Below are 12887 nucleotides of genomic sequence, written 5' to 3'. Positions count from 1 at the left end.
ATCTCTGCATCCTGTAACTTCACCTGTCCACTTGGGTCCCTCTCATTCACACAAGTCATCTATCTTACTGCAGCTTTTGGTGAAGTCCCACCTCCACCTTGAACTCCTCTGTTACACCTGCAGCACACCTCACCACTGTCTTAATCCTGGCATACATGTCCACCACTCCAACGTACTTCTCTGCCACTCCAGACTTCCTCATACAATGTCACAACTCTTCTCTTGGCACTCTGTTGAACGCTTTCTCCAGGTCCACAAAGACACAATGAAGCTGCTTCTGACCATCTCTGTGCTTCTCCTTGAACATCCTCAAAGCAAACACTGAATCTGTGGTGCTCTTTTTTGGCATGGAGCCAGACTGTTGCTCACACATGCTAACTTCTGTCCTTAGTCTACTTTCCACTACTCATTCACACAACTTCATCATATGGATCATTGATTTTATTCCTCTATAGTTGCCACAACACTCCACATCTCCCTTGTTCTTGAAGATGGGCACGAGCACACTTTTCCTCCATTCCTAAGTAATCCTCTCACTCTCAAAGACTGTTAAATGTTCTCGTTGAAAAGTCTACTGCCACCTCTCCAAAACACTTCCAGACCTCCACCAGTATATCATCAGAGCCCACTGGCTTTCCACTCTTCATCCTCTTCAATGCCCTTCTCACTTCAGCCTTCTACTCTTTGTTCTCTCTCATTTTCCTCATTCATCAGGTCTTCAAAGTACTCTTTCCATCTTCCCAACACACTTCTGTTATCAGTCAAAATGTTCCCCTCTCTATCCTTGATCACCCTAACCTGCACGTCCTTCCCATCTCTAGCTCTCTACCTTGCAAGTCTGTACAAATCTCTCTCACCCTCCTTACTGCCCAACCTTGCATACAAGTCCTTATAGGCCTTCTGTTTGGCCATTGACACCACTACCTTTGTCTGTTGCTGGGCCTCCCTGTACTCCTGTCTACTCTATTCTGTTCTCTCAATGTACCACTTTTTCTTAGCTAACCTCTTCCTTTCTGCACACCCCTGCACTTGATTGTTCCACCACCAAGTCTCCTTGTCCACTTTTCTTCCAGATGACACACCAAGAACTCTTCTACCTGTCTCCCTGATCACCTCAGCTGTAGTTGCCCAGTCATCTGGAAGTCCGTCTTGGCCACCCAAAGCCTGCGTCCAACCCTCCCTGAAAGCAAATCAAGACTTTCTCTTTCATCTTCCACCACTTAGTTTTTTTCTCCGCCTTTGCCCTCTTCACCTTCCTCACCACCATGTCATCCTGCACACCACCATCCTACATTGTCTGGCCACACTCTCACCCACTACTACTTTACAATCACTAATCTTCTTCAAGTGACATCAAGTAACCTATTCCTGACTCTTTACTGACTGGATAGATGATGTGTGGTACCCTAATTACTCTCTAGAGTTGTCTCAAAACACAACTGAAGTTGGTGTGAGACCAGCTTTCACTCGTCACTCTGGGCTGTGTGTATGAAGAGAAAGTGCCACCTTCAGTTCGCACCCCGTAGCGCAATGAATAGGTGGAGTTTACATTATTTAAAGACAATTCCTCAAGAAGAGGGGGGTCACTCCAGTGGCTGGAACTGTGCCAGAGGAGAACAGTTGAACTGTTCCTACTGTAATAACAATCACAATGAGAATCAAATAATTCTGATTCAACAATAAACTGTGTGAATGTGTGTAATAACTGATGAATAAAAATAAGACTAAAGCGTCTTACATGGGGATAAAAAATAAACAAATACTCCCTTCTCGTTTTCGTTTACTGCACAAGAAAGCTGAATTATCCTCTAGTCACTGCACCCCTGTGGCTTCAAAAAAATGTATAAAGGAGAATTACTGCAAAAGCTGAAGCTGCAAGCAGTTAAAGGCTGCAATGGGTCTGCAATTTCAGGATTTCGGCGACATGTAAATGATTGTGGCGCGGCGCGACTGCTTAAATGAGAGCCATCATGCCCTCGAAATAATGAATAATGAAATCTCACACATCAAAATAAGCATATTTTTAATGGAAATATGCAAAAAGAAACACAACAAAATGATGGTAATGTGTCCACAGCTCATGGAACTGAAGTCGTGCATCCGGCCAGACATATGAAGGGACCAGCTGAGGGAAACTGCACGTAGGGGACTAGTAAAACTAGTGTTTTTGTAGTCACCATTTCAATAAATGCCAAAACTTCAATTCGCTTCTTGATTGGCTGCTTTCCATTTCAGATTTATTTATTTACTTGATTGTTTTTACTGTTTTACTGTGTGTGATGTCTGATGAATGACTGATTCAGGGAATCACACTGTAGAATTATTAAAGAACTTTTTTTAATTATGATGGTAAATAAGTATTTGATTAATGACAAAAGTTGAGCTCAGTTCTATCTAACACAACCTCATTTGAGTTATGTTTGCACACACTGTAGCCCATTCCTCCATTCAGATCTGCTCTAGAGCAGTCATGTTATGAGGCTATCACTTTGTTGCCCAACTGGTGTGCTTGGCATCATTGTCACGCTAGAAGAGCCAACTATGTTCCATCTTTAATACTCTCTATGATGGCAGCAGGTTTGGCTTAACATTTCACCGTCGGATCAGTCATCATGTCCCTTTTACAGACCCAAAGCATGAGGTTTGCACCCCTTACTCGTATCCACCCCATCTCTCATAGTTGAAGTGTACCACTGATGACAATTATAGTCCAGTTTCATCTTTCCAAGTAGGAGAACTGTTTGCATCAGTCTTTTAATGCGGCATAATAATAAATGTCACTGACAACATACCGGCAGAATTACTAATGTAACAATAGCTGGCATGTCAGTCACTCTCGACAATAATCTCCAGTACGGGTATGGTGATGTGAAATGAAACTGTATGGTTCCCATGATGCTCTGCAGCCCTCTGAATCAATCACATGTACACAGCTCTGTGCCGGTCTCGGATTATGCTCACAATTTTGAGCCAGCGGCGTGTTCTGACGGGATAACATCTGTTTGTAAACCTGAAAAGTTGATTCCAACAAGCTCACGAACTGTGTCATGATCACAGTGGTGAATCCGCTCCAGTTCGCCAAGCTGCTCAGCTGACGGGCAATGGTGGTCGAGCTGAACACTGGAGACACATGGATGAAATGTGTGGATTTGAGCACTTGAAGTTCAATCAAATTCATATGACTTCATGAGGCACTTATTGGCAAAAGAAAGATCAGTATTAAACAGAGAAGTCGCATTGTATTTACCTTGTTTGGGGTCCACAGTTCTAGTCTAGATGCCTGCGATGGAGCATGTTCTATAATGATGAGGAGGCAATATTTATGGCTTTAAAGACAGGATACCGTGTTTGTCTCTTCATCGACATGGAAATGCTTTCATGCTTTTGTCAGTTTCTGTCTTCACACACTTATTCAGCATCTGTCTTCACCACTGCCATCATTCTTCAAGTACTGAAAGTATGTATGTTGTATGTTGTGTCACCCACACACCTGCACATTGTCACAATTTTACTATGGCTATTTAATCGACGCCGAAAAAACATCCTTGGTTATTTGAAATTATGTGGAAACCAGGGATTAGTGTTACCAATGAATTGTAAATATAAAATGTATAATTGTAGATCACAGTGAGACAGTTTCTTTGAGCAATGTGTGTGTCACTGCAGCACTGGGCACATGGTTGCATCACTGCTGTTCTCTCCTTTGATTGGTTGGCTGCAGGCTCTCTCTTCACTTTAAACTTTAGCTTTAAATGAACATTATTCTGGAAGCATGGCGGCTTTCATTTAAGCCGTGGTGGTGCACCACGACTGTTTACACGGGGCAGTAACCCTGATTCATAATTTAATTTCTGTCTGCTTATAAATGAACTTGTCTTCATCTTGGGTCTTGTTGCTGACAAATCATGGTAGTGCCGAGGGGCATTACCATGATTTGCATGTATTGTCCGTTTTGTGCCCCACTAGTACAATTAAAAAATAAATAAATAAAAATGACTCACAAGTCATGTCTGTGCTTAATTAATCACAATTAATGTGGTAATTTGACATCTAGTTGCAATGATGCATTGATGGCATCAACTCTGTGCAAACACCAAGGCATTACTGTTTTGGTTGAAGATGGTTCAATAAAACCTGAACAGAAAGGGTCACCTAACCAGGAGAAACAAAGCAAAGTCAGAATGTAATGTCCAAAATCAAAGAGTCACCAAACCGGCAGAAGTCCACAAACAAGAATAACAGAAAGCGTCACCGAATCGGGAGAATCAAACAAACTTAAATCTATAAACAGATAAACAAAAACACAATGAAGAGATATAGTCAATCACAAAACAAACCAGGAAATACGTGGAAACAGAGGAAGAAACAAACCAATAACTCAGGCACCAGGGTTTCAGAAAGATTAATCAAAATAAGTAAACAAGCGCACAAAAAGCGAGAATGAACGAGGAGAGACAATTTACCACGGGAACAAGATGAGTCAATCTGCCACACGCTGCTGGAGTTCAGGTGTTCTTATACACAGGTGATTAGAGGATGATTGGAAGGAAGGAGGGAGAAACAAAACGGGACAAAATAAAAGCAGATCATGACAATTACAACTATATTTAGTCGTAGTACTTTTAGATCTTATCATTAATTACTACAACATTTATGAATGTTGAATATGTGTTTATCGCTAACATTTCGATAATGTGTAATAAAACATGAAATTAAATAAAAATAAATGTATCATTTTCAGATTTTGCCTCACTCAGAAATCAAATAATGACCAATTGGCTGAGCGGCCTGTTGAAAAAACATGAAATTAAACATGTTCTCTCATAAAATGGGCATTTAAGGTACTGTATATGCAGTGTAACTTTTAGTCATACGATCACTACAACTAAGTGCATTCAGAACAAGTGCAACTGTTGAGAGATATAGACAATATTTTCTTTAATTAAACATGACTGTTTATCAAAACAAGGCTTGCCATGGCACATATTGAATGTTAACTGTGTTCATATTTGTCTTTGCAATGTGCTTCTCTGTCTTGCCGTTTTACGCATCCATGTGTGCCGCTATTTACCTTCCTCCCTTCGCGTTACACAGGTCACATACAGTTCCGATGATGCAGAGAGGATCTGAATAGAGCTCATTGAAACATGTGTTAACTGACTCTAAAAGAAGGGTATTTGTACTTGAGAGGGCCAGCATTCTTCCTTTTGTGTTGTGTTAGTGCTGTTGCAAGAAATTATTGATGCCAAAGTAAGATGAGTTGGTTGTTTCGTATGGTTCACACAAAGGTTACCTTGCAATGTTTCTGCATTAATATGAAGCGAACAGAAGTTGAGTCATGTATTTCTGGCGGTATTCTCTGAAATGTCATTGACTAGAAAAAAAAATGCATGAGGTGTTTTTTTAATGAGATATTGCTGACTTTTGCAAGAATCCAGTATTTTAATAGTTTGTATCTTTCACTTTATTTCTGAATCAAGTAGAGACAGACATTTTTTTATATATAAATACATATGTGTTCTTCATGTTTGCAGAGCCACCATCCAATTACCACAACTCCACACTGCTCCCCGTGCCAACCTTGCATGGACTGCATGCCGCCATAACATCACTCAACCAATCTTTGTGCTCCACTGGACAGTTGTTGACGTCCACTCACCAGTTTACAACCTATAGTGGAAGCCCGGCCCCTGTTGCCGGTCAATCACCAGCCAAGTTGCCGACTACACGCCCTGGAAGTGCCCCGTTACAGGGCAGCTGGGCGCAGGGCAGCAATGTTCCTCTGGAAACCAGGTAAACTCTGTTATCTGAATGTTGTCTGTGTTTGGGCATTCACAATGAGTGTCGTTTTCCACTTACCTATTAAACAATTTGTGGAAGAACATAATTTTAATACATGACAGAACATGACATATAACTTCTAGGTTAAGTTTGAGTTTTGTTGGATTTGTTCCGTGCCAAGGAGAACTTTCAGTTGCGGTGTCCCCCCCCCCCCCCCCCCCCCCCCCCATTCGAGAACAAGACAAGACGAGAATATACTTTAACTTCTCTGCTTGAGGCAGGGACTCATTCCGTACTTGAAAAGAACAATCCACCCTTTTCCGGTTGAGAACCATGACCTCAAACTGAGATTTGCTGATCCACACTGAGCTTCACACTGAGATACAAACCAATCTTGTGAGAGATGAAGGTCGCACCGTGATGAAGCCATGAGATCCAAATCATCTGCAAATAGCAGTGACTGGATTCTCAGGCCACCAAACCGCAAATCAGCCTGAGAAATCGATGAAGACTGCACATCATCCTCCAGCTCTGTCTCCCTTACCGAGGGTGGAACGTCCGTTCTTCAAAGTGCTGTTTCCGATGGCAATTTCCATCTTTAGTTTAAATCAACGGTGTTCCATCCTTACTGTAAAGAGCTTTGATATTCTGTTGTCTCCCCAGTCTGAGATGCTTGTCCGTTTTCCAGAAGCGTGTTGGTGCAGACTAACTGTCTTCCTCCATGGATTCTGCGAAATCCTCTCACACCTGCTGCTTAGCCTGAGCAACAGCTGAAGCAGCAGCTCTCTGGTCCAACCGGTACCTTGTAACTGCTTCAGGAGTCCCACGAGACATCAAGGTCTTGACAAGACTCCTTCTTGAGTTGGATGGCCTTCCTGATGTCTGGTGCTTTTTTCTTTCTTTTATTGAGTCAGAGGAAATTGAAATAAATGATTTCATGGCGCTTTCTACCACATGCAAAACATTAATTCCACAAAATCAGATGTTTGTCATTGGATCGTCTATGTCCGTTTTTCTCCGCAGTCTTAATGACAATGTATCGTGATTGGCTGACAGGTACAGAGCTCTGTTTTTCTTTGAAGAAATCACTATAGACTCCACATGATTTATTATTGATATATTAATTTACCAGGGGGAAATGTGCATCTATGAAGGAGTTGTTATCCCAACCAAATAGGTCCCACCACTTCCGCGTTAGGTGAACCATGTGTCGTGATTGGCTGACGTGTATGAGGTATTGATTTTATTTTATATTGCACAAAAATCAAAATAGACCCCATAGTAGTCACTTATACACCTCCAGATACAGCTTTATTCATTTGCCATGGGAAATATGCATATTTGAAGGAGTTTTCACCCCTATCAAATTGGTCCTCCCACTTCCGCGTTAGGTGAACCAAGGGCCGTGATTGGCAGACATGTATGTATTGCTTTTATTTTAGATTGCACAATAATAACAATAGACTCCACAGCAGATAATTATGTATATCTGAAGTTGTTTTTAGTCTGTTCCTCATGTCTCTACTCAGGTCAGCTCATTAGCATTCTTCGGGTCTGCCATGACCCTGTCTGCCAACTCTGATGACTCCGGAGTTGCTGCCATCATGACGAAGAGTCTGCTTTTGATCAGTCCACTCTGTCAGAGATGTCCCTTATAGATCGATGCATCTGTTCCATTCTCTATGATTTCCATCCGGTCGTCCATCGTCATGTACCTACAGAAGTTTACATCCTGCATAAGGATTTGCGGCTTCAGGCAGTTTTATATATACAGAGAGAGAGAGCACTCTGTTTCTGGTGATGTAGCTTTGGTGGTAAAAGTCTTTGTACTGTGGAGGCATTTCTGCCCGAATTGTCAGCGCTTATGTAATTATATATGTAACACATGTGGTGGCTCCCCATCCCTAGGCAGCCTTGGTCCCGCATTGCTATCAACTTTGTCACTAGGCTGTCCCCATCCAACAGCAACACAACCATCCTCAGTATTGTGGACAGATTTGAAAAGATGGTGAACTTTGCCGCCTGACTCAAGCATTTGCCCACTTTAGAGAGTGAAGACCAAGTCATCAGTCATGTTTTTCACCTCCATGGCATTGCTATGGACATTGTCTCAGACTGCAGTCCACAGTTCACATCTTTGGTGGCACCTCGAGCTTCATTTCTGGTAGCCGCACTGTACGAATGTACAGTCCGAGAGGGAAAACCAGGATCCCTTTGCTTCATTCTGTCCCAATGAAACCAAACACTGCACCACGCCTTATCCCTGTCAAAATTGACCGGTGGACACCGTGAGCCTGCTACACAAAGTGAGCCCCTCAGCGCCAAACTCTGCCTATCAGTGAGAGAGCTCGAGCCTCTGTTACGACAGTGTGCGGGACGCTACTGTTAGCTACAGGCTTGGTCTCGTCTGTACAACGGTGACATGGTATAAAGCGTCAGAACCTCTGAGGAGCAGATGCTCATCCAGTGTTCTGACTCACAACAGCAGTGATAGCTGCTTGCTAGAGATATTTCAAAACCATTGATTATTTGGAAGTGGACAAATGCATAAGAACAATCGCTCCCTCTCAACCTGACACAGGGGTGATCAAATTAAGTGCTCCCTGTCATTCATCACGCTGCAGAGACTCAGGAAGACTTCTTGTTCTCATGAAAATAACATCAGAACCACAGAAAAAATTTGCATCCCAGCCAAGTGCCTCCTTAGCTCAAAATATTGTCTCACTCCATAGACATAGGTTCTCTAGTGAGAAAGCAGGTGACACATAAGTTTGGGACATTTTTGTTTATGATCACTGTGTGAACTGTATTTAACTCACAGTCAATATCCACAGTGCCTTCCACTTGATGTGAGCCACCCAAGAGATGTGCTGCCATGCAACTTGGATTGCAACAGTATGCCCTATTTTATTGCCTAAAGTGATCATCGGTGCCTGCTCAAAATAAATGTGGATTCAGTAGGTGTGCCTTTTTTGTTTTTCGTTTTAGCTCCAGTCGTTCTAGTGTTTCCAGTGATGTGTCCCAAACGTAACGTCCCAAACGTTGATCTTATTTGTCGAAAAATGTTCCACTGAAACAGGTAGTTATGTTAGCTGAGTTTGCATTTTCATTTGACTATTTTCAATCAGCTATTTAGATTTTGTGCACTTAAATTATGTTATAATGCATAGTTGCAAGTCACAACCAAAATTGATCAAACTCAAATGGAAATGAAGAATATGATGGAAGAATTAGGAAAACATACAAAGAATATATTGATGACGACAAATTAAGCGGAAGTAACCAAGGGAGAGAAAATAAAATAAATGTTCAGTTAGGATTCCATTGTTGCAGTGTGAAACTGGTGTTCATTTTGTCACCTATTTAGTCTTCATCTCATGCCACATATTATTTTTCTTAGGGGAGGTGGTTAACTGTTGATGTTATGTGTATGTTTTAGTTGACTAAAAGTCACAACAGTTTTGTCTAGTTTTAGTCAAACAAAAACTCAATGCATTTTAGTCAAAACAGTTTAGTCATTCTTTTCACTCACAATTTAATTATAATAGAAGATACAAAACCAAAACAATCCTCAACCTCTACACTATTCACTATGCACTAACCACATTTGTAATCGGCTTTGCACATAGGATTGGCCATATGCCCGTCGAGGATGCCAGACCATGCCCCACTCTTGTAAAATTTCCAACGGGGAGAAATGAAAGTCAACAATCTGAAATGACCATATCATTCAACCACAATTACATACTAAGGGTTTATAATATTATTATAGGATGAAGCAAGTGTTAATGTCAAAGAGGTTCTGGGAATTGATGACTGAGGCACGCATTCCCTTCCAAAGCAGTGGCTTAAGTTCAAAGAGCGTCATGGGTGATCTACACAACAGGCTTTTTATGCCCACTGCCAGATCACCAAAGGGAGCAAGCAATGAGGAGTATGATTGACTGAGAATTACACGTTCAGAAACATTCAGAAAACAGTATGTATTGTCAAGGAAGTGTAGCAATATGGATAAAAAGATTTGTAATTCATAAATGTTAACATGATCAGTATCTGTGTCATTATTGTATCCATCAATATACACAGTTTACTCACAGGACTGTCGAAATCAAAAAAGACTGCTAAAAGAGGCAGCTTATGTTGTCCAGCCAGCTGATTCAGGAGGGACACATGGAACGTAGGGTGGACCTTTAAGGATCCAGGGAGCTTGAGATGAACTGCGGAGGCGTTCACCTCAAATGGTCCAATTAAACGTGGAGCCAACTTGCGGACTTGACCTGCAGGGGAAGGTCGCTGCCACACCTTTTACCCAGGTTCATATTGTGAAACAGGAAACCGATACCTGTCCACCACATTTTGGCTCCTCAGGGCCGTACGAGAGATGGCTGCCCTGGTGTGCCTCCAGATGGATTGACAGTGGCGAATGTGAGCCTGAGCACTTTGCGCTCTTGGGAAGGATACAGTGGAGGCAGGTAGCCATAAGCCACCATAAAGGGAGACAAGCCAGTGGCAGATGACGTTAGGGAATTGTGAGCATATTCTACCCAGGGTAAGTGAGCGCTCCAAGATGTGGGGTGACGAGCAGTAACACAGCACAAAGCTGACTGAAGTTCTTGGTTTGCTCGTTCAGATTGGCCATTAGACTGTGGGTGGTATCCAGAAGAGAGGCTGAACGAGGCACCTACAGCCCTGAAGAAAGCCTGCCAAACTTAAGGTGTGAACTGAAGGCCACGGTCAGACACAACATCTGTGGGGAGTCCATGGTTCTTAAAAACGTAAGGCACCAGCAGATTAGCAGTCTCTAATGCCAATGGAAGCTTCGGCAGGGGAATGAAGTGTGTCATCTTCGAAAAACGATCCATGACAGAGAATCACTGTATTATCTTCAGACGGGGAAGACCAGTGATACAGTCAACAGAGATGTGGGACTATGGCCGCCTTGGAAGAGTAAGCGGTTGGAGAAGTCCTGCTGCGGGTTGGTGACCAGACTTTTCCCTCTAGCAAACTGTGCAGGCTAATACAAAGTCCTTAACATTCCGGGACATATTGGGCCACTAAAAGTGTTGGTGGAGGAAGGAGAGAGTGCGGTGGATCCCCAGATGACAGGTTAGCTTTGAAGTGTGTCCCCACTGTAGCACCTGGGAGCAAACTGCAGAAAGTAAGTACAGCCGATTAGTGGGTCCATTACCTGGACCTGGTTCTGTTGTCTGAGCCTCCAATAAAACCCTCTCAATATCCCAGGTAGCAGCACAGATAAAACGGGACTCCGGTAGGATCGTATCAGGAGCAGGCTTCTACTGCAGCAAAATGGCAGGACAGTGCATTGGGTTTGACATTCTTAGAACCTAGACGGAAAGGCAAGGAAAAATTAAAGCGTCCGAGAAACAATGACCACCTGGCCTGGGGATTCAGTCTTTTAGCTATATTTAAATAGAACAAGTTCTTGTGGTCCGTGAGGGTGATAAACGGTGTATCCACCCCCCTCGAGACAGTGCCTCCACTCCTGAAGCGCAGCGAGGTTCCGTGAGTAGAAGGCGCAGGGATGAACTTTGTTATCAGATGGGCCATGGTGGGAGAGAACAGCCCCGACTCCAGTGGCAGATGCGTCCACCTCGACGATGAACTGCAGAGCTGGATCCGTGTGCCGAAAGATAGGAGCATAGGAGAAGAGCTGCCGTGGTCGTCTGAAATCAGCGTCCGCCACCAATGACCAGACAAAAGGACGTTGGGGTGAGGTCAGCAGCGTGAGAGGAACTGCTGCAAATTCTTGCGGTTAGTGGGAACGGACCACTGAGCTACCGCCTCAGTCTTGGTCGAAGTTGTCCCTGTCCCAGAATGAAACTGAGGAAAACTCACAGATGAAACCCCTAACTCGTATTTCTCTGTCTTTACAAATAAACAGTTCTCTAACAAATGTTGTAGAACCTTGTGAACATAGAGTATGTGTTCTACCTGGGTTCTAGAAAATATTAAAATGTCATCAGTCCACCGTAAAGGCAGGGACCGATGGAGAACCAGTGATTGCGCTCCTCGATGGTCTGGCGGGTGTGACCCACTTTCATGGGTTCCGGACTGGTTAAGTGAGTCTCTGAAGCAGGCGAGTTGACAGTAGGAACTCAGGGATAAGGATGAGTGAAGGGCTGTGAGCTGGAGAACGTATGCTCTCTATGCTGCTCGCGTAACTGATTGTCAATCCGGACGGCAAAACATATCAGATCCTCTAGCGACTGGGGCTCGTCTCAATAAATGAATGAAGATGTGTTACGCTTGCAACCACTTAACAAGCAGCTAACAAGTTTTTTTTTTTTTTTTTTCTTACAGATGATAATACTATTTTCTCCAGAGATCACACTAGCTGAGGTTACAGGTTCCATCGAGGTACACACTAGATTGGTGGAAACATCTGAAACAAATAAAAACATCGCTATTGGCAAGAATTCAACTACAGATAGACAGTGCTATAATCGACATGAAATTCTTATTCCCCCTACGAACCCTCTAAAGGATAAAATACATAAAACAAGACATTCACGAAAATGACTGCATATGAAAAAAATGAATTGAAAAGTCGATGAAAATTATGAATAAAATAATTCCACATGCCACCATAAAATATACAGTGACATGGCTGAGTACACTGAAGCGAAAAGGGGCCATCAGTAAGGATTTGAGTGCTCAATTTTGTCAACAAAAAAAGATCATATCATGAAAGAGAGCGAGTTGATTCTAAAGAAACTGTGCAGTCCCATTTTTTTCCCAACATGAATTCATGGATTAGTGATGGGCCAGTCACCTCCAGATCACTGAATTGTATTAAACAATGCATACACATAATAGAACTTTTCTGTGTGCATTTTGACATTGTTGCACCTCTGAGCTGTTTTATTATGTTGACATCTTGAGCTGTTGGTTACTTCAGAGATAACTGTCAGTTTCAGAAGCTGTACTGACCTTAAATGATGAAAGGTTTCTCGAAACTGATTGACGTGAACTTAACTGGGGACAAAAGATGACGTTGGTTTGTCCCTCTGTGCTTCAACAATTCTTTATGAAGATCTACATCTTTTTGTAATATGAACAAGCTTACATGTTCAACAGAGCAACAA

The 12887-nt window shown here is 42.6% G+C and overlaps 1 protein-coding gene across 11 annotated transcripts in view; it reads left to right on the top strand.

The window, feature by feature from the left end:
• The window catches only part of LOC128755059 (teneurin-3-like), a 162663-nt gene that overhangs the window by 27418 nt on the left and 122358 nt on the right, over nt 1–12887 (top strand). For 2 of the 11 annotated variants that reach the window (XM_053858265.1, XM_053858267.1), the window contains exon 1: nt 5539–5793. The exons of 8 other annotated variants lie outside the window; for them this stretch is intronic. The gene's annotated coding sequence lies outside the window, so the exon portion shown is untranslated. Of the gene's footprint in view, nt 1–5534; nt 5794–12887 lie in introns of those variants that run through there. One more of the 11 variants, XM_053858263.1, reaches the window with a different exon arrangement.

Source organism: Synchiropus splendidus, chromosome 2, assembly GCF_027744825.2.
Source record: "Synchiropus splendidus isolate RoL2022-P1 chromosome 2, RoL_Sspl_1.0, whole genome shotgun sequence".
Taxonomy (NCBI): domain Eukaryota; kingdom Metazoa; phylum Chordata; class Actinopteri; order Syngnathiformes; family Callionymidae; genus Synchiropus; species Synchiropus splendidus.
Note: the sequence above shows the minus strand (reverse complement) of the source record. Positions and strands in the feature narration are given on the sequence as shown.